General features: G+C 40.7%; 1 long non-coding RNA gene across 2 annotated transcripts in view; it reads right to left on the reverse strand.

Moving 5' to 3' along the window:
- The window catches only part of LOC122465829, a 113,386-nt gene that overhangs the window by 37,510 nt on the left and 51,978 nt on the right, over nt 1-23,898 (reverse strand). The window contains exons 2-3 of one of the 2 annotated variants that reach the window (XR_006290919.1): nt 14,312-14,451; nt 9,511-13,689 (exon numbers count right to left, since the gene is read on the reverse strand). This is a non-coding gene — a long non-coding RNA (uncharacterized LOC122465829). Of the gene's footprint in view, nt 1-9,510; nt 13,690-14,311; nt 14,452-23,898 lie in introns of those variants that run through there. The other variant, XR_006290920.1, reaches the window with a different exon arrangement.

Genomic DNA, 23,898 nt, shown 5'->3' on the forward strand with positions numbered 1-23,898 from the left:
CGATGTGTGTGTTTTAAAAACAGCCCGGCAGAAAAATATTTTAAAGCAATATTCCAGTTCCGTGACTTCTCTCTCAGTTTAGATTATCCAGATCCAGATTCTGCAGGCTCTTTCACAGTGCATAGTCTTAATACTGGGGGGTTTTGCTTCTCTTTTTAACATCCACATTTTTCATATTTCCCACTTCAAGTGGAAAACATTAGCTATGAGAACTTTTGGGGGCTATATGGGACTTACTAAGTTTGTTCCCTATCGGTCAAAGAATAAATCATATTCTAATCCTATAAGTACAGAGATGTTGACGTGGTCCTGACATTTCTTTATTTCCTTTTGAGTTATTTTTACCTTAATTAACCCAATGTTTTAAAAACTGGCCGCTAATCTGGGGTGTCCTGATTTTCAGGTACCCAACTTACTGCACAAGCGGTATAACCCCAGCAGCAACGTGAACTCCGTGGGTCTCAAACAGAAGGACTGAGCACCCACAACTCCATTCAAAGTGCTCAACGCTTCAGCTAATCAGGCCCCAGAAGTCTCAAGTTGTGCACCCAATAAACTAAGGCACCCTTGTCAGTGTCCACCTTTGAAAATTTGAGCCTAAGGACAATATCCTGGAACCCTTACTTATGTCAAATAGTACCTTATTCCAGTGAAGTAAATGGACCATTTGTGGAGGAAGGCAATACTCAGAATGAGTAGAGGTATCAAAACTAAGTGAGTATGTTACAGGTAGTGCTAACAGGCATTCACTCGCATCATTCCCCACTCTCTTAGAATTTGTCACCATGGTAAAGAGAATAGGAACAATTTTGGAAATATGGCAGGGTAATGTATGCAATGATTTCTCTACAGTAGGGTTTGTTACAGTTTAACATTAAAATGGCAATGCATTCTAATGGTTTTTACCTGCATTTATGTAAATTGTCATCCTACTGTTTGTTTTGTTCAAGGATGTTGGCGGGTATGTAATAGTTAAATTCATTCAAATCAAAACTCCTGTCCCTCTCAGCAGGCTGTAGAGCAGACCTACATACATCCTATTCCTGTAAACCAAACAGAGCACATAAAAACTTAATTGGGAGACCAAGCATTTAGCACAGAAGCCTATGCTTGTCCATTGCTCCTTGTCAAACGACATCATGGGATATGCATATGCCTGTAACAATGCTCTTAAATTTATCCCTAAATACTCCGTTTAGAGACAATCTTGCATTACTACCAGTTTCAAAAAGAGATGTTATGATATGTGGAAATAAGCCAAAGCAAAAATATACCTACTGTGAAGTGTGCTTGCAGGGGCCACTAAAATATTCTGCCTGCAGAAGATGTTGCCTTATAGAAGCAAAGTCCATTATATCCATCCCCAGCTAATCAGCATGTCTGGCACGACAGGTATCCAACCTAGAGATAAGTCCAACCCCTGACAAACCTGAACCAGAATCTCTCTACAATATGGGGGTTCTTCATACCTAGGGGTTGGTTTGGGCCCATCTGTAACCAAGCCTCAAAAGAGATCCCGAGGTTTGATTCGAGGCTGGGATGAAGGTACAGTTTGACTCTAATCCAAATCTTTTGGCCCATTCCTGGTTTAAGATATAGGATACAAATTGCTGAACACAGACTGTCCTGAATTCTGTACAACATAGAATGATTTAACCCTTTCTGAAAAAAAATACATCCCTAGAGATTAACCTAAGCCATAAAGCTTGTATGCCAAGCTAAACTCTCCCCTTGTTGGAGGTGGCTCATGCTGGGAGTTCCATTTGGGGCCCTATAGCTAAAAAAATACAAACGTACAAACTGCTTCTTCCCTTGTCGGACCCACTTTTTGTTGTTTCACCTCAGCATGCAGTGTGAAACATGGTCTCTTCTGGGGAGTGAGGATGGGAGTGGAGTGGGAGGGAGAGGAGGAAAATGTAATGCCAACAGGAGAAACACACCAGAAACACTCCAGAGGTATGTTGGGTTATAATTAATAGCATGAGGTTACAACTTGCAGCTGACATTGGTAACAGTAAGAGGTCAGCCTCCTGCTGCACTCTGAATTTACTATTTGGAAGATAGTCTGAAATCTTCTCCCACACATACATACACACACTCCCCTGGGTTTTGCTGTCAAGCGGATAGCTGCAGCATTTTCTTCTTTATTTAACAGTTTTACCCTTTCAAGTTTTAAACAGCAGGTAAAATGGAGAAACAAAATTAATTTGATGCACTTCATCTCTTTGTGCCTCTTTTTCCCTTCCTTTCCCCCTCCCCATTCCTTATGTATTCTTTGTCTACCTTGTCTATTTATACACTTTGGGGCAGGGACTCTTTTACTAAGTGTATGTACAGTGTCTAGCACAACAGGACCAGATCTCAGTTGGGGTCTCTAGATGCCACCATAATACAAATAATGCTCAGCAATTGCCTTTTGATTGACAGCCAGGAGGGCAAAAAAAAGGGAATGTTAGACTGAACATTTTTTTGTTTGTTCCCCCCCCCCCCCTTTCTAATAGGTAGGATGTTCACGGTCAGGCTCCAGACAGCAATTTCAGTGTCAGGGAACTTCCCTAGAAGAACGGAAACCGAGCATTCAGTTCCCATTCACAGTTATTAAAGTTTCCACAGCACAGTTATATATACTTACATATAACATTACTATTATTATGTCAATGCCTGGAGCCTCCAACCAAGAACAGGGGTCATTATGCTAGATGCATAAACAGTAAGGGACAGCCCCTACGCTAGTGTAAATAAATAAGACAAACAAAAGGCAGGAGAAAGTATGTATTATGTATGTATTTAGAGATGGGGAACTGAAGCACTAAGAGATTGGGCGATTTACCCAAAGTCATACAGGGAACGTGAGGGAGGGCTGGGAACTGAACCAAGATATCCTGCAGATATCTATCTACTACTTTAACCACAATCTCCATTAGATGAAGTGAGCAGGACGTGGCTTCTGTGGTTGTTCCCTTATTTTGACAGCAGTTTTGTCATGAGCCTGGTGGTTTCACAGGCAGTTTTTACATACTTTGGATAGACATGGTGAATGCATGCCATGAGTAACAAGTGTCACTATCTGCTTGAAATTCAGGACAAGGCCATAGTAATGGGAGCTTTTTATTGAGTTCAGCGCTACCAATTTTAATAGCAGATATCAAACTTATATGGCATCCTTACAAGAGCACATGTAGTATGTCAGAAGCATCACCAGTAAAAGCAATATCTGGCTGATGGACAGCTGTATTGTAGCATGCTGTTGTGCTATGCAACATGGCTCATAAAAACCTATGAGCCATGTACAACATGACCTGACTGCGGTTCCGTTCAGCTTCAGTAACAGGATAATTAAAAACGTGTACTTGGAAAGATAACACATTTTATTCATGGTGTATTATAAGGGGCACTCTTATATTGCATTAAATACAGCACACTTCAGCTACCTTTGTCTTTAATACAGGAGTATGGCTGAGGGAGACTAAGGGTCCCAGAATGCAATGGTTCTGGATGGAGCATTGCTTGCTAGAACCTGTAGTCTCTCTGGGCTTTATCTCCATATAAAACATTCAGGTGACAACAGGTCAAATTACTAAGGATTGCCATTTTACAAAATAACAAGGTCCACTGACAATTAGGAGAATGTTTCCTCTTCCAAAATTATACAGTTTCAGGGAAGGGACACGCTCTAGTTCAGTTTATGTGCTGGATCATCAGAGATAAGCAGACCTCATGTTTCAGGACAAAAACTGATTAACTGGGAGCAGGAATATATTCCTCACATGTTACTTAGTGAACAAAATCATGGAGAAGTGTAATTTATGCCTTCTACTGAGGTATTTGGAAATTGTCTAAGACAAAAGACTGGTCTAGGTATGTCACTTGTCTGTTCCAGTTCAACAGTTCTTGCAATTCAGTTATAGAACATTCTAACGATTTGTGAAAATGTACGCCAATCCAGTCACTTGAAAAGTGACTTTAAAAAAATAGTGTTGGGACAATATTGGCTAGTGGTTAAAGCAGAGGGCTTCTGAGGAATCATGAGTTCTACTTCTAATTAACCAAATGACCTGCAATATGTTGTTGTCAGTAGGAACTAAGGATTTTTAAAAGTATTTAAGCACCTAGACATGAAGATAGGCTCCCACTGAGAGACTTCCAGATATGTCTAGGCACTTGACTCCCATTGGGGGTCTAAAGATATTTAGGCATCTAAGCATCTTTAAAAATCTGGTCCTTAACCTCTGTGCCTCAGTTTATCCACCTGTAAAACAAGGCTATAATACTTCCCCATTTCACAAGTTTCCTATGGCTTAATTAGGTTAATACACAACAGCACTCTTGTATGTCAGTTAAGGTTGCTTGATGTAAAATATATCTAACCCAAAACTGATGTAAAACTGACTTTTTTTTAAAAAAGGCTCCAGAGGTGAGCTAATGTAATGCTGATTTTTAAACAAGACTCCAGAGGCAATCCTAGTAATTACATGTTAGTAAGCCTAACTTCGGTACTATGCAAATTAATTGAAATTATAGTAAAGAATAGAATTATCAGCCACATAGATGAACATGTTGGGAAGGAGTCCGTATGGCTTTTGTAAAGGGAAATCATGCCTTATCAACCTATTAGAATTCTTTGAGGGGGTCTACAAACATTTGGACAAGTGTGATCCAGTGGATATAGTGTATCTGGACTTTCAGAAAGCCTTTGACAAGGTCCCTCACCAAAGTGGGCAGTATGCAAAGTAGGCAGTCATGGGATAAGAGGGAAGGTCCTTTCATGGATCAGTAACTGGTTAAAAGACAAGAAACAAAGGATAGGAATAAATGGTCAGTTTTCACAGTGGAGATGAATAAATAATAGAACCCCCAATGATCTGTACTAAGACTAGTGCTGTTCAACATATTCATAAATAATCTGGAAAAAGGGATAAACAATGAGGTGGGAAAGTTTACAGATGATACAAAATTACTCAAGATAGCCAAGTCCAAAGGAGACTGTAAAGAATTACAAAGGGATCTCACAAAACTGGGTAACTGGACAAGAAAATGGCAGATAAAATTCAATGTCCATAAATGCAAAGAAATGCACATTGGAAAACAATCCCAATTATACATACAAAATGATGGAACCTAAATTAGCTGTTTGCACTCAAGAAAGAAATCTTGGAGTCATTGTGGTTACCGACAATTAAGGGGATAAGTGATAGAGATCTACAAAATCATGAATGGTGTGGAGAAAATTAATAGGGAAGCCTTATTTACCCTTTCACAAAGCACAAGAACCTGTAGGCACCTAAAGAAATTAATAGGCAGCAGGTTTAAAAAAAATCATAATACTTATTCACAGTTAACCTGTGGAACTCCTTGCCATGGGATACTGTGAAAGCCAAAAGTATAACTGGGTTCAAAGAAGTGGTAGGTAAGTTTGTGAAGGATAGGTCCATCAATGGCTATTAGGCAAGATGGTCAGGGATGCAATCCCATGGTCTGGTTGTCCCTAACCTTATGACTGCCAGAAGCAGAGACTGGACAATCGGGGATGTCGATAAATTGCCCTGTTTTGTTCTTTCCCTCTAAAGCATTTGGTGCCAGCCACTACTGGAGACAGGATACTGGGTCTGACACAATATGGCCATGTTGATGTTCTAAAAAACAAGGACAGGAGAAGTTAAGGAGACCAATGCCATGTACCTTCTACTGTCCCCATACATAGATACGCATCTCATTGCTACCATAAACACCAGAACACACCACAACTTTAATATTGCCCTAATAGAGATACCAGTCATCTAGGACATCCTTCTCTAAATTCAACCCGTTCCCCTCTACTATAAACAGACAATTCTTTTTCCACCCCCCCACCCCAGTCCCTTCTGTACAGTTCTGTGAAACTAGGCATGCTCTGATTTGGGGCTGAGCATGTGGGAAAGTTATCAGTCATTTTTTCTTTTTGATAATTAACCAATTAAGTAACCCCAGAGGGCCAATCAAACTATGCACATTTTTTTCTGCAGTTTGTAGTTTAGGTTAAATAGGCCCAAAAAATCAGTACTCAATGTGAAAATTTGGGGGAGCTGAATTGAATTGATTAGAACTCAGAAACCAATCAAGCAATTTTCTTGAAACTCCTCAGAAAACTCAAACTCAGATTATGTGGTGAAAATTTGGGGCAGATAAACTATGCTTTTCATATATAACAAATTGTTTGAACTCTCACTTTAAGTGCAAAATAGAACAAATTAATTATGGCATTGCAACAGCTCCTCTTTTATGTAAAGAGCATCGAGACTGTTGGCTGAAAGACACTATACTAATGCAAAATGTTATCACGGTTAATGGCTGTGATCATATTTTAAGGATCTCTCGCTGATCCTGTAATGTACACTGATTTAAACATTAATATTAGTCAGGGGTTAAGTGTTTCAAAGGCAGTGCACAAAGGGCCTGATCCAAAGGCTTGCCACTGGCTTTAATGGCTTTGGATCAGGCCGCAAGTTCCTGGAGAGGAAGTCCCCATCACTGCACAGCTACTCCTCCCCTGGCCAATTAAATGAGCAGCGTTTAAAAAGAGATTCAAGATCATCTCTGCAAATGGTGGTTGTCACAGGGGGTCTACATGGTAAGAACATAAAAAAAGGGAAGGGAAAACAAATGGATCCTAGAAGTCGGAAGAGTCTATAAGGGGGAATGCTATATCTGTAGACTGCAGTGTTTGACCAATGTAGTGGAAATCAAACATGGTACCAGCTCATTTATGCAAAGCATTTCACAGACATCAAAAAATGTGAATAAATGGGGTCCTGAAGGAGCAGGGAAATAAACCAGCGGGTTGGGTGACATGTCTGTGTTTTAGTGTCCTAGGGTTCAGTATAGTGGGGTTCGTTACAGGAACAGTGTAATGGGGTCATTAACTGTACTTTGCTACAGCTGAGCCTTTCAAGATCTTGCACCCAACAACTTTCTCATCTCCTCCCCCACTTTTTATTTTTATTTCAGGGATATCATATTTAAAAGCAGATTGAAAACTACAAGCACTACATCTGCTTTACTTCCGTTCTGTTCTAACTTAATTAGGACATTGGAGTTAAGCAATGTGTCACATGTTCTGATAGTTGGCCATCCCTGTTTTTTATCCCCCCAGTGTGGAAAGGCTAATTGTTTTGTTGAGGTAGTGTCATGTGCCAGAAGTGGCTGAGAAGGAGTCAGATAATTAACTAGGCTCCTGCTGAGAATGTAGACCTTTCCCCCTTTCAGTGGGGTTTTTTTTTTCCTCCAGAGCCATTATTAACTTTTACTTAACTGTAGTAAATTGCAGGGAGTGGACAACTTCAACTCTAACATGTGGAAAAGCAAAGAAAGAAAGAAAGAAAACTCCCCTGTGAAGAAGAATTCTTTTAAAAAGTTTTCATGTACCATAACAGAACATTAAAACTACATAGGGTCCCGCACAATGAAAACCTTGTGTTTTATTAAAAAGAAATCTTGCTCAAGGCATCCATTACTCATTTCCGGATTAAATGGCAAACCTTCAAGTTTTAAAGGACTAAGGGCCCTTCAGTTGAACTGTACCTGGGAGCTCTGATAATATGGCACTTTTTGGATATCCATCTTTGATTTTTGCAGGTATTTTTTTTTTGGCTGTTTTCTACTCTTTGCACCAAATCCTTAGAGGAAAACAGTAGAAGTGGAAGCTGGCCCTTAGTAAGATACTATTTTTCTCCTTGCTGCTGGGTAATGCCACCACATTTAAGTAAAAAACGGTCATGAAAGGTGGAGGCTGAAAAAACCTTTGCTGATGGAATAGCTGGGCAAAGAGAGAAAGTTGCTTTGCACTTCCAGATTTCCCCCCAAACCAAAAAAGTTTGAAATGAAAAATTATGACAGCCTTCAAAGTCAGTCTGCAGAGACATGTGGGAGACTCCAGGTAGCAAACAGTAAGCCTCATGCCAGTTTCTCATTTAGACTGTGGAACAAGCACCTGGTCTTCATTAACATCACTACTATAGTTAATGTGTTGCAGGTGTGAAAGTGTGTGGCTGAAATCTGACAAAACACCTGTCTTTTGTGGCACCATTATATCTGTCTAGTGTGGGACATGACCCCCTCGGGTGTGCTTTATCCTGCCTTGAAAGCCACAATAAGCATTGTCCTGTAATTACAAAATCAGGAGTCATCACTGCTGGGAAAGAATTCTTTAGCAAATTATGCCTAATTAGTCTGAAAATTACCTTTAATTCCTGATGAAACCATAGGCTTAACTCTCTTCTATAACACCTTCCTTTTTATCTTTATGCAAATAGGATTATACACTATCACACTGGCACAACTAGGCATAAAACAGCTGCAGCTAGTTCTCTGGTTATTAAATGGGAACTGGATGTGTGCCATTTATGATGTTTTCTGGAATGCTGCATCAAAAAGTATCCCAGAGAACTCAATTTTTCCCTCCCACTCAAAGCACGGATGCTTGGATCTGAAATTTTGGTTCAACCCATTATACAGAGACAAAACAGCAGGGCATTTTTTTCCAAAGTCTGGGTGGTGTCTGGAACTGGAGTTTTGGTTTGGGTCCATATCTAGACTTACTGTCACAGGGAGCCAAAACATACTCTACCAATTTTGCTTAATGAGTTACCTGATGCATTAGATGCAGGTTTGTAAAGGTCTCAAGTGCCCCAAGTTCCCACCTGTTTTATGTAACCAACTTTGGCCATGGTATGCCTGCCACAGGGCATGCTTTCATTAACCCTTTCTGTACCACACAGGGTTCTGCTTTATGAAGGCAATGTATTCCCAGAATGTAATATGGAAAACTAATTGTGCAAGATATTTCCCCCTCATGTCTACATGCAATAAGTGATCCTTCAGTGAATGCACATTATATGTTCTATAGCACAGATAAGACTAACTCAATGCAGAGACAGACTGGTATCTTCCTGGAAAATGATGCTATGGGTAAATTACTTTCTCACTCTGGATTCTCTTCCCCAATATTCCTTTTTTCGGATCATGTTAGAGGACAGCTATGAGGTAGCACTTTGAAGAGATGATATTTCTTCAAATCTGGCAACTTCATATAATTTTAAATAACTTGCAGTCCCTACGTAAGTCTACAAACACTGAGGCTGACTTTTTATTTGTAGTATTTTATACAGCATACAAGCCCTTTGCCATGGGGTGGCCTACTACAGTAACAAGGAGGTTGACAGCTTCGCTGCTAGTGTACCTGGTAAGCATTTGGCAAAAAGGACTGTATTTTTTGTTTATACAGCATCCCACAAGATAAGGTCCCAATCCTGACTGGGGCTTCTGAGCACTACTGTAACACAAATAATATCAGATACATCATTTTGAGGAACCACTTTTGCACTGGAACTTTGCTTAAGAGTAGTCCCTTGTGGAATACAGCAGTAAAGCCATTACAATAAGGAATGGCAACTAGGCCTAGACTTACTGTTGTTTCATTGTTCATTATTTAATTTTTTTAAAAAAAAAGACATTAGCTTTTACATGGCTCTTTGCAATACGCACTGAACTCACTCTAGCAATTTTATTTATGGGGTTTCTTTTTTCCACCATGAGATACAGTAAACCAATAAACCATAAATCAGATTTCAGAGTCTTCTTAATGAAAATGCTCCCTTCTCATTTAATGCCTCCAATGCAGGATCACATTCCCTTTTTGTATAGCAGAAAATGTCTGGTAGTTAAAGTCAAATACACTGATTCCTAAGCCACCATAATCATCATCTCTAACCTGCGACCTAGATGACTTGACAGTTTCTCACTAATTAAAGGATGTTGTTAGAGAGAATGAAAGTTCGTTGTACTCTGCTTAATCAGAATTAGAGAGAGAGAGAAAGAGAATGAGGTTTTCAGGGGCCTCAATCTTTTTATATAGCCCCATTGATGAGCACATCACTGAGCAAAGAACACACCTCCCCATTTCTTTTATTGCACCTTACGGCACCTCCTTTCACATAAGTCTAGTTGAAGAACCAATACTCCTTTGCCAAGCAGCAGCAGAATTCAGGCACTTGCAGGTCAGTTTCCAGTTTGGAGCAGAAATCAATGGTGAGCAGCCATCATTTTCTTAGTGTAATGTGTTTATTTACAAAGTGTACACCAGTCCTGTTTCCTGGAACAGAGTGCACATAAAAAACGGTCTCTTACAGAAACTTTAAGTAAGGCACCTTAGCCTTGTGACTTTCTCTCAATCTCTCTCCAGGGCCTCATCACTTAAGCTCTGTGCCACCATCCTTTCTTCCCTCAGTTCCTGAACTTTTTCACCTCAGAAATGCTTAGTCCAAGGCTATTTGCAGAGACCACATGGCCTAGAAAAGCGAGTTTGGATGTGACCTGCTGTTCTGTCACACAAAGAAAGCTCAAAGGGGTTTAGAGGCCCAGACAGAGAAAAACACTTTAACCCTCATAATTCCTTGAATGAGTCTCTGGGTTTAGTTACTGCATGGCATCTTTTCCTTTTCTATGGAGGGTTTCGTTCTGGGTGCTTATACAGTACTGGCCACTGACATGAAAGCCACTAGCACCTTTTCCCACAACAGAACAATCCATCACCCATTCAGAAATAAGCAATTACTGACCAGGATTTATGGATAGACCAACTGACCCCCACCACCTGCCCAACAATTTGCCCATATCAAAAACCCAGTTCAAAGAAAAATGTGTTCACTTCAGGTTTCCAGCCTAGAATCAGAAGTCCGAACACACCACAAGGAAAATGACTCTCACATCCAGACATCTCTAGGATCAGCAATGCTACAAATCCTATGAGAAAGCTTTTCTGAATCCAACTTCTGCTCTATTGGATGCTTATGCATGTCCAAAATCCATTCCTTTTAAAGTTTACCTATCTCTAGAAGAAATGTTCTTTCTGTACTGGCAGAGCCTTGCTTGTCTCAATTCATGTATCTTGAAATTTGTTCAAAGTCCTGCCTCTGATAGCACTGGCCTTTTCTTGCCTATAAAGTATTAGTCCTAATCAGGGCATGCCCCCATTTTGTTTTCCAGTAATGCCCAAAAGTTCTAAACCTGGTCAGTGGTTCTTTCACAAGGTTGAAAAGTGAAGCCTGGCTGGCAAGTGTGATGCCATTTTCCTCTAGCAAAGAGTTGGCGGGACTTCTGGGAATTAACTAATATTACATTTCTCCCAACACACATGAGTTTTAAAGTGCCCCTGGGCAGGTAGGGTACGTAGAGGTTCCAGTTATTTTGCCCAGGTTAGAGTTCAGGCCTAAATATCTGTTAGCCTATGGACAGCCATGAAATTTGAGAAAGAACAGAGCTTTGAGGAACGAGCTCATCTCTAATTCTGTCCTACCAATCTGTGCCTTTTCTTTTGAGTCTTCCTCTTAATCCTGGAATGTTTTCTGGTTGCTCCCATAACAGCAACCATTACAAATGTAATAAATGGGAGGTAAAACATGGTTCCTTTCCAAAACCATGCCCATTGTACTAAAATAACGCTGGACCCTGCTCTATTATCTATAATTTTCTGGGGTATTCTCTCTCTCTCCTTGGTAATCCCAAATGAGTCCTGACTGACCTCTTCCCGAACACTATAGTAAATGCCTAATGTTACTGACTTTTTTCTGATCACTGCAAGCATGACAACCTGCCATATCTATTTAAGTATCCATTGTGTATTAGAGTCAGAACTTGAACACGAACATATCCAGCTAATAGCAAAGCAATTGATTTTGGTTATAGTATAATGGATGGGCTTTTGAATAATTCATTTATTAAGTAGATGAAGATAGCTTAGAAACATGTCAATGAAATGCATATTATCTTAAGGCAGAAACAATTGACTTGAACAACCCAGTGCACCGTAGCGATCATGGGACTTCCAGGCAATGTGGACAAATGTAAGAAAAATATTCAAGAGATTATGAATAAAATATAGTAATTTGTTCTGCCATAGTTTTAAACAATGAAATTATCTTTCTTTCCAGTTGAAAGAAGGAAGTTGTGGGTGAGAGGGTATGGGGATATGTGGAGTATAGCTAAGGATGTTACCAAGATTCTTGCGTTCTCACTCTGAAAAAAGTACTGATTATTATATCTGAATGGTAATCAGCGGTCCATAGAACTATTGCAGGGACCATGCAGTTATGAACTAGTAAATGTAAGAGAGATTATATGATTCTGCTTTCTGGTTCTGTACCTTTAAATGTATTCAGGCTGAGTGTCAGTCTAGGTGGCAGTGCTGTCATCCAGTTCAAGATGTCTATTAGCATGTGTAACACATTGTTCTCTCCTCTGAATTGTATTTGTTCTTCCTTTGTTTTTCATTTTCCTTTACGTGAAGCAAATGTCATCCAGACTGAAAGTTCATGTTTTGGTTTTTGGAGGCCATAATAATATTGTTCGAGAACCCCTGGGTTCCTTTAACAACCCAAAATACTACACTGGTAAGTGGGATGCAAGAAGTTATGTTGACATCAAAGTGAGTAGTGGCATTTTAATCAGAGTAAATTTACTTTCAACCTAATTCTGTTTGCTGCTAATTTCACACCAAGGCTCTTCCATCTTCTGGATGAGGGATCCATGTGGGGACAACTGCTCCTATATCCATACTTTTCAGCACACATCCCAGCACCTGCAACAGGACTATGATAGAGTGGTGAATCCATTTCACTGAACAGTATACCAGGCAAAGTGAAGAACTGGGCAAAATTTTTGTAAGGGTACTTAATTAATGACTGGATGAGACCCGAGTCTATTATATTAGAGACATGAGTTCTATTCTTAGGTCTGCCTGCAGTGACCTTGTCCAATCTCTCTGGTGTTTTACCTGTATAAAGAGTGAATGCTCATTGCCTCCCCTAAGATAAGAGGTATGAGGACTTGGTTGATAAGAGTTGTGAACTGTTGAAAAACTAAAAACAGTTAGAAGACTGGGCTCTTGGCTTATAGCTCAGTGTGCCTTCCCCTAGGCTATAAGTTATTGACACACAAGATGTGTGACACTCGACAAGCCTTTCCTCCTGAGGGCAGCCGAGTTCTTAGCTGCCCCTGCCAGCAGAATGCAGGCTCAGAAGAAAAAAAATATCAAAAAATTGCACTTTTGAATATTAGCTCTTTTATATTAAAACATTTGTATTGTTATTGGTTTCATCAGCTTTCCTTAATAGCTCCTATCAATGCTAAAGTGGCTCTGCAGTTGTTTAAAGTTGTTGATCACTGGTTTAGTATGCTATATGAACATACATACACAGTGTAAATATGTGTGTGAATGCACGTATTTTACACACACACCTCCCACACAGATACTGAGCTATGAAGCTATGATATAACAATTGTCTACTGACTAAAGGTGAAGACATCATCTGCCTCCCCATCTTATACTTCCCAACACATTCATTTCACTTTTCTGTGGTTCCAGGAACTACTTGTGCCAACAGCAGCTTAATAACTAGAGTTCCAATTAGTTGGAACCTCCTGCTCGAGCTGATGTTTGGCAAGTTGTTTTCATGCTCCAGCTGAGTCAGGAAGATTTTGCAGACAGCTTTTATACAAAATAAACAGTCCAGAGATTCTCAGCCGAGCACCCCATGCAGTTCCAATATTTTCCTGTTTTAGGATAAAAAGGTCTGCTCCAGAATTTATTTCTTTCCTATGTGTCTGTCCCAGGTTCAAAGGCCTTGTGTCTTGTCAAGGTGTGGTTCACTCCAGAGCCTGTCAGCCAACAAAAATATAAAATAAAAATAAAAACTAAAAAAATAAAAGTCCAGCCAAGTATTCTGCTTTCCCAGAACTCCAGCCTTGGAATGAGGGGCTGAGCTCTGCATACTAGCCAAGGCAAGGTAGATAAATTTAGCCACCATCTACAGCTTCACATGTTGGCACTTGGCACCGTTGTCTGACACAGGCAACCCAAGTGTGAAGTACTGGTAAACCACATGCCAAGTTGTTACGGGAGCTCCTTCAGCACAATAGTTTAATTGCATTGTGGTCTTTCTCAAAGCCTTTAATGCAAAGTGCCATGGATGCTTCCCTTTACTATGTGGTTTGGAGCTAGGCAGAGGGTGGAATGGAAAACTGCCCAGAGTGCTGTGACAGACGTGTAATTAAGGAATAAGGCATGATAGGGCATGTGTTATACTAGGTTACTGTCCACACCTTGGGTGTCACGGCTCAGGCAGTTTCAACAGTCTGAGATGTGAAACTCTTAAAGAGACAGGCACTAATTCTCTGTCTTCTTTCTAATATACAGTTATTAGATACAGGACGGTTAATATAACTCTTAACATTTTTATTTCCTGGGGTTAACCCTCAGAATTCTAAGGTGAGGCATTACCTTTTTACTCCTCTTCCATCTCACTGCTGTTCCCGCCCTTCCTCTCAGATGTAGAAGAGCCTCCCCTTTCCAAGATGCCACTGGCCTGCTGGATGATTCTGGGCAACCCACTTTCCTTCTCTGTGCCACGGTTTCCCCATCTGTAAAATGGGGATACTGATACATCTGTAGATCTTAACGGAAAATAAGAGCTTGGTATTATTACTATGAGACTGGACAGATGAGTGGAACGTGGCAGACTGTGCACAGCCAGAGGGCAAGCTCCTTGCTGTATGGGAGCAGGACAAGCCAACTCCTCCCAAAACTGCACTTTTAGGCCACAATCTCTTTCCTCCTGCCACCCACCCCTCTAACAGTCTCAGCAAGTCCTTGGAAACTGGCGATAGCTGGTTACACTAGTATCCTAAGTGTTAAAGTTCATTGTTAGGAGGAGGGAAACCAAAAAAAAAAAAGGTATCAAGAACTTCTGTTGTAATGATTTGAATTTTCACATTATCAGCCTTCAGCACCGAGCATGGAGGTAGGTGTTGCTTTGATTTGTTTCTTAACCCTCTGCTTACATTTATTTTATAGTGTAGGGCAGTTTTTATTTTTTATGACCCATGGTTAGCCTCATAAAAACAAGACAGAAAATATCATGCCACTATATAAATCCATGGTGGTACCCACATCTTGAATACTGTGTCGGGGGTCCAGTTCTGGTCACCATCTCTAAAAGGAGATGGTGGAACTAGAAAAGGTGCAGAGAAGGGCCACAAAGATTATCAAGGGAACAGCTTCCATATAAGTTCAGACTAAAAAGATTAGGCCCGTTCATCTTAGAAAAGACATGACGAAGGGGGGCTACGACCGAGGTCTATGAAAATCAAAGGGTGTGGAAAAAGTGAATAGAGAAGTGTTATTGACCTTTCCGGCAATACAAAAACCAGGGGCCACCTGCTGAAATTAACAGGCAGCAGGCTTAATATAAACAAGAGGAAATACTTCTTCACACATGGCACAATTTAATCTGTGGAACTCATTGCCATGGGTTCAAAGGTATAACTGGGTTCAAACAAGATACGTTCAAATTAGATACGTTCATGGAAGATCGATTCATCAACAGCCATTAGCCAACATGGTCAGGGACACACCCCCATGCTTGGGATAACCCTAAACCTCTGACTGCCAAAAACTGGGAGGCAAAGATGGGTGGATTTCTCCAAAATGGCCTGTTCTGTACTATCTCCTGAAACTGTGATACTGGCCAGTGTTGGAGACAGGATACTGGGTTAGATGTACTACTGGACCAGAGCAGTTCTTATGTTCTTAAACCACAAGTGGCAGAACAAAGCTACAAGCAGGTTCTCACATGATCCTTAGAGAATGAAAATCAAAGTATATTCCATTGTTCTCTGTCACTTGAGAGAGCTGTGTCATGCTTGAGGGATGAAATTCAATGTTGAGTGCAAAGTAATGCGTACTAGAAAAAATAACCCTAACTATACATACAAAATGACGGGGTCTATGTTAACTCTTACCACTTAAGAAAGATTTTAGAGGCATCATGGACAGTTCTCTGAAAACACCTGCTCAATGTGCACCTTCAACCAAAAAAGCTAACAGAATTTGAGGAACCATTAGCAAAGTGATAGATTACAAAACAGAAAATATAATGCTGCTATAAAAAGAAAAGGAGTACTTGTGGCACCTTAGAGACTAACCAGTTTATTTGAGCATGAGCTTTCGTGAGCTACAGCTCACTTCATCGGATGCATAGCATATCATGGAAACTGCAGAAGACATTATATACACACAGAGACCATGAAACAAAACTTCCTCCCACCCCACTCTCCTGCTGGTAACAGCTTATCTAAAGTGATCATCAAGTAGGGCCATTTCCAGCACAAATCCAGGTTTTCTCACCCTTCCCCCCCCCCACACACACACAAACTCACTCTCCTGCTGGTAATAGCCCATCCTTCTTTGAAACCTCTCTTTATAATGCGCATGATAATCAAGGTGGGTCATTTCCAGCACTAATCCAGGTTTTCTCACCCCCCCCCCCCCACACACACACACCCCCCTCCAAAAACCACACACACAAACTCACTCTCCTGTTGGCAATAGCTCATCTTACAATGTGCACAGCAATAATCCAAGTTTAACCAGAACGTCTTGGGGGGGGGTTGTAGGAAAAAAACAAGGGGAGATAGGCTACCTTGCATAATGACTTAGCCACTCCCAGTCTCTATTCAAGCCCAAATTAATAGTATCCAATTTGCAAATGAATTCCAATTCAGCAGTTTCTCGCTGGAGTCTGGATTTGAAGTTTTTTTGCTTTAAGATAGCGACCCTCATGTCTGTGATTGCGTGACCAGAGAGATTGAAGTGTTCTCCGACTGGTTTATGAATGTTATAATTCTTAACATCTGATTTGTGTCCATTTATTCTTTTACGTAGAGACTGTCCAGTTTGACCAATGTACATGGCAGAGGGGCATTGCTGGCACATGATGGCATATATCACATTGGTGGATGTGCAGGTGAACGAGCCTCTGATAGTGTGGCTGGTGTTGTTAGGCCCTGTGATGGTGTCCCCTGAATAGATATGTGGGCACAGTTGGCAACGGGCTTTGTTGCAAGGATAGGTTCCTGGGTTAGTGGTTCTGTTGTGTGGTATGTGGTTGTTGGTGAGTATTCGCTTCAGGTTGGGGGGCTGTCTGTAGGCAAGGACTGGCCTTTCTCCCAAGATTTGTGAGAGTGAGTTTGTATGTGTGGGGGGGCGGGTGGGGGAAGGGTGAGAAAATCTGGATTTGTGCTGGAAATGGCCCTACTTGATGATCACTTTAGATAAGCTGTTACCAGCAGGAGAGTGGGGTGGGAGGAAGTTTTGTTTCATGGTCTCTGTGTGTATATAATGTCTTCTGCAGTTTCCACGATATGCTATGCATCCGATGAAGTGAGCTGTAGCTCACGAAAGCTCATGCTCAAATAAACTGGTTAGTCTCTAAGGTGCCACAAGTACTCCTTTTTTTTTTACGAATACAGACTAACACGGCTGTTACTCTGAAATGCTGCTATATTAATCCATAGTATAGTATAGTATAATCCATAGTACCTTGAATACTGTATGCAGTTCTGGTCATACCATTTCAAAAGAGATTAGAATTGAGAAAGGTTCAGAGAAGGACAATGAAGATGACTGGGATACAGAACAGCTTCCCTATGAGGAGAGATTAGAAAGACTGGGACTGTTCAGCTTAATAAAGGGAGGACTGAGGGGGGATATGACAGAGGTCTATAACATCATGAATGGTGTGGAGAAAATGAAATGGGAAGGGGTGAACAACACTTTCTTAAACACAAGAACCAGAGGTCACCCAATGAAACTAATAGGCAGCAAGTTAAAACAAACCTAAGGAAGTATTTCTTCACACAATTCACAGTCAACCTGTGGAATCCCATTGTCATGGGATGTTGTGAGGGTCAAAAGTATAACTGGGTTTAAAAAAAAAAGTATTAGATGAATTCATGGAGATCAATCAATGGCTATTAGCCAAGATGGTCAGAGATGCAACCCCATGCTCCAGGTGTCCCTAAACTATCGACTGCCAGAAACATCTAGCACTAGTCACCATTGGAGACCAAAGATACGTCTTCACTAGCAACATTAAAGCTCTGTAAAAAAAAAAAATCCACCCGCCCAAGGGGAGTAGCTCCCAGTGCTGGGAGCCTGGCTCCCAGCGCTGGTGCACTGTCTACACTGGTGCTTTACAGTGCTGAAACTTGCAGCGCTTGAGGGGTGGTGTTTTCACACCCCTGGGTGAGAAAGTTGCCACTCTATAAAGTGGCAGTGTAGATAAGGCCCAAATAGTGGGCTAGGTGGAGAATTGGTCTGACCCAGCATGGCCATTCTTATGACAGCATAACAGTCATCATAGGTATCTCCTTGTGGATATACAGTGCTTATAATTAGTTGTTTTGTGCATATTTAGATAAATTTTCCACTAGTATCATACTTGTATGTAGGAGATATAATGGAAAGCAGAATTGTGCTCCTGTATACCACTGTACATCTGGAGTAACTATTGACTTATGGCCAGATTCTGACTTCATTACTCATGTTGACATCTGTGCATATAGCCCCGTACTGCACATATAGCCCCATTGATTTTAATGGGACCAGCCACAGCTTAAGGTACTGATCAAAATGAGTAAGGTTGATCGAATGCATGCCCTAGAATGAAATAGTCTAGATTTACTCTGGTTTATCTGAAAGGGGAAGTAGCCCACAGCATAAGTCTAAGATCTAGCCATCCAAAAAGGACAAATATTCCATACATGTAGGTGTCATGTCTAATTAATTAGTTTAAAAAAATAAGTAAAAAAAATCATTTTAGCATAAGCACAAATGAATAGCTCCTTCATTAAAATATTTGTTTTAATTTGTTTATATTTTAAATACCACAGGCTCAAAAAGCCCGACAAATCCTGTTTCTCATGAGAGGAGAGAGAAAGCCTATTTGCCTGACTTATTTGGGAGGAGTAAGGTTAGTGAAAACAGCCCATCGTTTTCTCTGGATACTTGTTTCACAGGCAACTGAATGAATATTTATCAGTTTCAAAGGCTCTGTGGAGTCTCATTAATACAGACTTTATTAAACTTTTCTGATGCTGTCGTAAGTCAATGGATATGAATGAGAGTAAAATGAGAACTAAATGAGTCCTGCTCATGTGAGTGTATTGAGATTCCTAGCAAAATCCTCTTTTTATCCAGGCACTTTATCGTAACTGAGTCATACGCTACAAATGGAGGAAGGTACCACTGTGCTTGCCACACCACAGGGGCATCACCAGCAAGGAAGGCCTTTAAGAATCACCGTGAGGTTTGATTACAATACCTGCTGGTTTTTTCCATGTGCAAATCTGAAGCCTCCCCCACAAATGATAAGACTACTAGTCTATAACTTCACTGAACACTACCATTTGTTCTCTGGCAATGGATTTTGAAAGAGATACAAAGAAAGGATGAACTACTACATCGCTGCCCCATGCAAGTATTCACACGACAACTCAAAGAATAATGGAAGTGGGATTTTCCTAGCTTGGGACGTAATAAAGTATGATTATGCCCTAAAAAAACAACTGCAATGGAAAAAGAAAATGTGCATGCTTCCTAAAGGAAGGCATGAGTAATCCACTGGAGAAGTTGTTCAACAGTTTATCCTGGTGAAAATATTACTTCTGTAATTCTGCCAAGGTCAGTGTCAGTTTAGGTTATCTGCTATGGAGTGCCAGATAGGAGTGTAAGATTTCCCCCAACAGAGCTAAACTGACATGCACTTAACTCAGCAGAACATTTTTTGTAATGGCAAGGTCCAGCTTTGGTTTTACTTGCTCATTTGTACCAGTTCTACTTCCCCCCACCCCTCATGCTCTTCCTTCTGCCCTGCTTGCATCTTTCTTCTGCCCATCTATTATCTCCCTTAGTCACTCAACTCCTGCTGTCAAGCATTAATGGAAAAATAATTTGGGGTGTGACCAAGATAACCAAAACGATGGTGCCTAAAATCTAATCTTTTTGCCTACAGTCTAAAGCACAGCACATAAAATCTACACTAGACAAAATATTCTTCTACAGGTATGAATTAACTCCCACAGGATTCAGCCCCACAGCACCCCTTGACCTCAAAGAGCTGTGTAGCCAAATTCCATGAAAGTTCAGGAGCAGAAAGTGAATAATTTAGTTTTTAATACAGCACCAACACATAGAGCCCAGTTGTGCTTCCACTTCTGCTGGCATAAATCAGGAGTAACTCCACTGATGTCAAAAGAATTACACCAGAGTAAAACTGACATGAGATCAAATTGAGCCAGTAGTCCTTGGACTGCTTTCCAGAATATGTAATTACAGCCTCAAGGATGCAACAACCTCTCTACTTGAGAACTGGTGTCTCCTGCTAGTAGACTAGCTCCTTCCATTCTTTAATATATATTTAAACTCTGACTGGTGTGGTATTCTATAGAGTTCCCTGATACTTGGACATACAGTGTGCAAAAGGCATAGGTCCTGACAACACTGTTAAGTTTCAGGGAACACATTTTCTTATTTCCACATTTATTAGTTCAGCAGAAACTCCTCTTTACTGCACCATCACCCACCTGGGAGTGCCGCCGTACGGAGAGGGGGAAAGGATATCAGCAGACAAAGGATGGGAACACTAGCAGAAAAGTTAATAAAAGCTTATTATAACTGCAGCCTGGTCAGCAATCTTGAAATTCAGTTATTCCCTCAGAGAAACGGAGGTGTAAATATTATTTCCTGCTCTCTCCTGTAAGCTCTTTCCAAAACCCCCTGCCCCAATAAAGTAAGTAACTTTTTCTTTAAATTAAATTTGGTGCGGACTGGTTAAGCAGCACATCAATGGACATAATATATCCCCTAAACATAGACAAGGGTATTGAAACTGCAGTTCAAAAATACCCTCATAAAGAAAATGGATTCTGCTGTGCTTGCACTATCTTTTGCGGGGGGTAAGAGAAAGTGGAACAAGGGAGAGGAGTGGATCAAAACCAAGACTGGACCCACCTGGCCAAGTCTGTTGCTTAAATTCTTCAATACAGGAGTAGGCATATATTCTAGCAGCAGTTATCTAGCAGCATCTATCCATTTTCCACTGAGGCTGAGAAGATGCAAAGTCAGTCAAGAAGCTCTGGATATTCAGCACTGAAACAATTTTATAGTTCTGGCATTTAATTAGGTGATGGGCAAATCTTAATCAAGAGTTCAGGAGGTCATTTTTAGTTAGATTTAGGTAAGCATTTGGGATATTTATTTGAAGTTCTAGACTGAGGTCTTCTGCTTCCCTCCAGCAAGCCTGACCAATTCCTTTCCCCCAGACTCTGATCCCACTTCCTTCCTTCCCATAAGAGCACCAAGACCACGCTGTTTTCTCCATAAGCTACCCCAGAGGCCCAGTGCATGCTCACACTCAGAAAATAAATGGAAGTTCCTAAACCACTTCTTTTGACTGAATCCACTGAGCTGGCACTAGTGAGTTTTTAGAAAGGTGAGTAATGCTAGGTGAAAAGTCAAATCCAAGCCATGCATACACCTTGTGGTTTGCACAGCCCACCCCCCAGTAATTACATTAAAGTGAATTTATAATCCTGATCTCTCTACTCCCACTTCTGTTTACATAGATGCTGGAACTACGGGTGATGCCACATCCCCCGGCTTGAAGTGGTTTCCATCATATACAGGGTTTACAGTTTGGTTCAATGGCTCTTAGCACTCCCACTATCCAAATTATTCCAATACCCCTGTCTGATTCCCCTTCCCTCGTCAAGCTGTGTTCAGGCCCCTGTCCTGCAAACGCTGAAAAATGTGTTTAACTCTGCCACAGAGAATGGTCTCCACTGAACTATTTCCCCCCTAAGGGAACTACTAATGGAGTGAGATTACGCGCATACTTCAGTGTTTGCAGGATCAGGGCTTTGGATCATAAGCCCCTCATGCCAAAACCACGGTTTGACTGAGGCTGGGACACTGTTTTTCTCTTTGCTTGTGAAGAATCTAGCACACTTTAGGGAGCTATAAAATAATAAGCATTGAGTGCAAAGGACATTTTCTTATTCTTAGTGAATGGATGCATACTGGCACCTCTGTCCTCTACAAGTCAAAAGTCTCTCTAGGGTTCATACGTAGGCCTTTACCACTCTAGTATCTGAGTCCCCTCCTCCCCCGTATCAAAATGTGGTAGGTCAAACAGCTACTGTCACTCTGTTGCACTCACATCCATCAGATAAAATGGTTAAATCTGCACTAGTCATTTGGCATAATAGAAATAATGTCATTGTAATAGAACACTGTCAGAGGAACAATACCTCCTGCTTGGAAAATAAACATTGCTGCCTTTATGCAGCAACAGGAGACCATTAACCTGTGACAATGTTCTATTCCATGAGCATTAGCTCTTAATTATAAATCATTTTAAAATGTTCTATCAAATTAGTGATTATACCCAAACTATTTTGTTAGGAATAAAGGGTTTATTACGGAATCTTGTCAGCAACATACTGCTGCAGTGTTTCGGTAACATTCCATTTTCACAGAATGGGGGCCACAGTGACAAGATGTGTGTGCTAGGAATGCAGGGATGTGGAAGGATCCAAATGGTTGATTCTCAGACACTTATTCATTGCTACTTCCCACATTACCTCCCAAGTTAAGGTTTGTCTCTTTACACCATATTATATACACACAGGTCTGTCAGTCTATGGAAAAACATGCTCAATCTCGACCATGTTTTTAATTGGGCTGAAATTTGCTGTAGAAGTTAATTATGCATTAGTTTGTGAAGTTGTATTCCCATTCCCCACCAGCAGGAATTCAGGGCATTCAGCACCTTTTAGGCTTGGACCCCCGTCCTCATTAAATTGGGATGTTGTTGGTTTTTTCATTGAGTAATTATTTTTTCTTTAGCTTGAGACAAAAGAGCAATAAAGAGTAAGATAAATAAATATTTTTAATGTACTGGTCGTGTTCAAGCTTGAAAGTTAAAAGCTGAATAGTAGTTACTCTTCCTAAATGTTCACAAAAACACACCACCCTCATTCACTTCAGTGTAGTATCCAAGTCATTAAAATGACTGGAAATCTCTGAAGGAGCTCACGTGAACACAATGGAAATGCAAACTTACATCCTTTGAAGAGTCTAGCATGAACCTATTTCCATGGAATCTCAGTTGCAGTATAAATGCATGTGCTGCTAAACAAAATTAAAATCCACACGCAAAACTGTTGCACTGGAACAGCAAGATTCTGACACAAACCTCCTAAAGCAAGGAAAATCGCCACAGCCTCCTTTATCGCAGCCCCTTTGGGAGACAGATGCACATATGGTCTTCTGTCAGGGGGCCTCGAAACAGTGGGTAATCTTACATACCTTTCATGCATACCTGGAAACTTTCATGCTTGGCTGACCCTGAAATTTTTCAACAAATATATATTCTAAGGAGAAAAAGACAACTCGATGATAACCAGCCACATAACAGGATCTTATAATTCCATCCATCTAGGGGTTCTATGGATGTCGTAAACCATGAGATCAAAGCCCTAATCTCTTGCCAGAACCACTCTGGGAGTGATAAAGCAAAACTCCAATTGAAGGACTGCACGAAGAACTGCAGGATCCATCCCCAAAGATGGTCTTTGCTTATATATCATTGTTGCATATTTGCTTTTTCCCCCCCTCATTGGAGCTTTTCAGAGATGGTGAAAGCTGCTTAAATTTGCTTCTGAAACGTTCACCATTTCACTTCAGGAGATTCTGCACCTTCGATATTCCATTGTTCCGCAGAGTTTCAAGGAGTCATTATGCTTTGTTTCCAAAATGTGAAAACAAAAACAGAGCTTTGCTTGAAATGTTGTGCTGAGAAAAGGCTGAGAGAAAGTGAAAGTGTTACCACTGCCATCTTTGAAATGTTTCCTTTCTAAACTTTGGGCAAGGAGAGGAGGTAAACAGAAGAGGAGAGAGAAAAAGATGTACAATGCAGTGGATACTGATGCTATGGAACCCTTCTTCCTAGCTACATTTCTTCCCCG

This window comes from Chelonia mydas, chromosome 5, assembly GCF_015237465.2.
Source record: "Chelonia mydas isolate rCheMyd1 chromosome 5, rCheMyd1.pri.v2, whole genome shotgun sequence".
Taxonomy (NCBI): Eukaryota; Metazoa; Chordata; order Testudines; family Cheloniidae; genus Chelonia; species Chelonia mydas.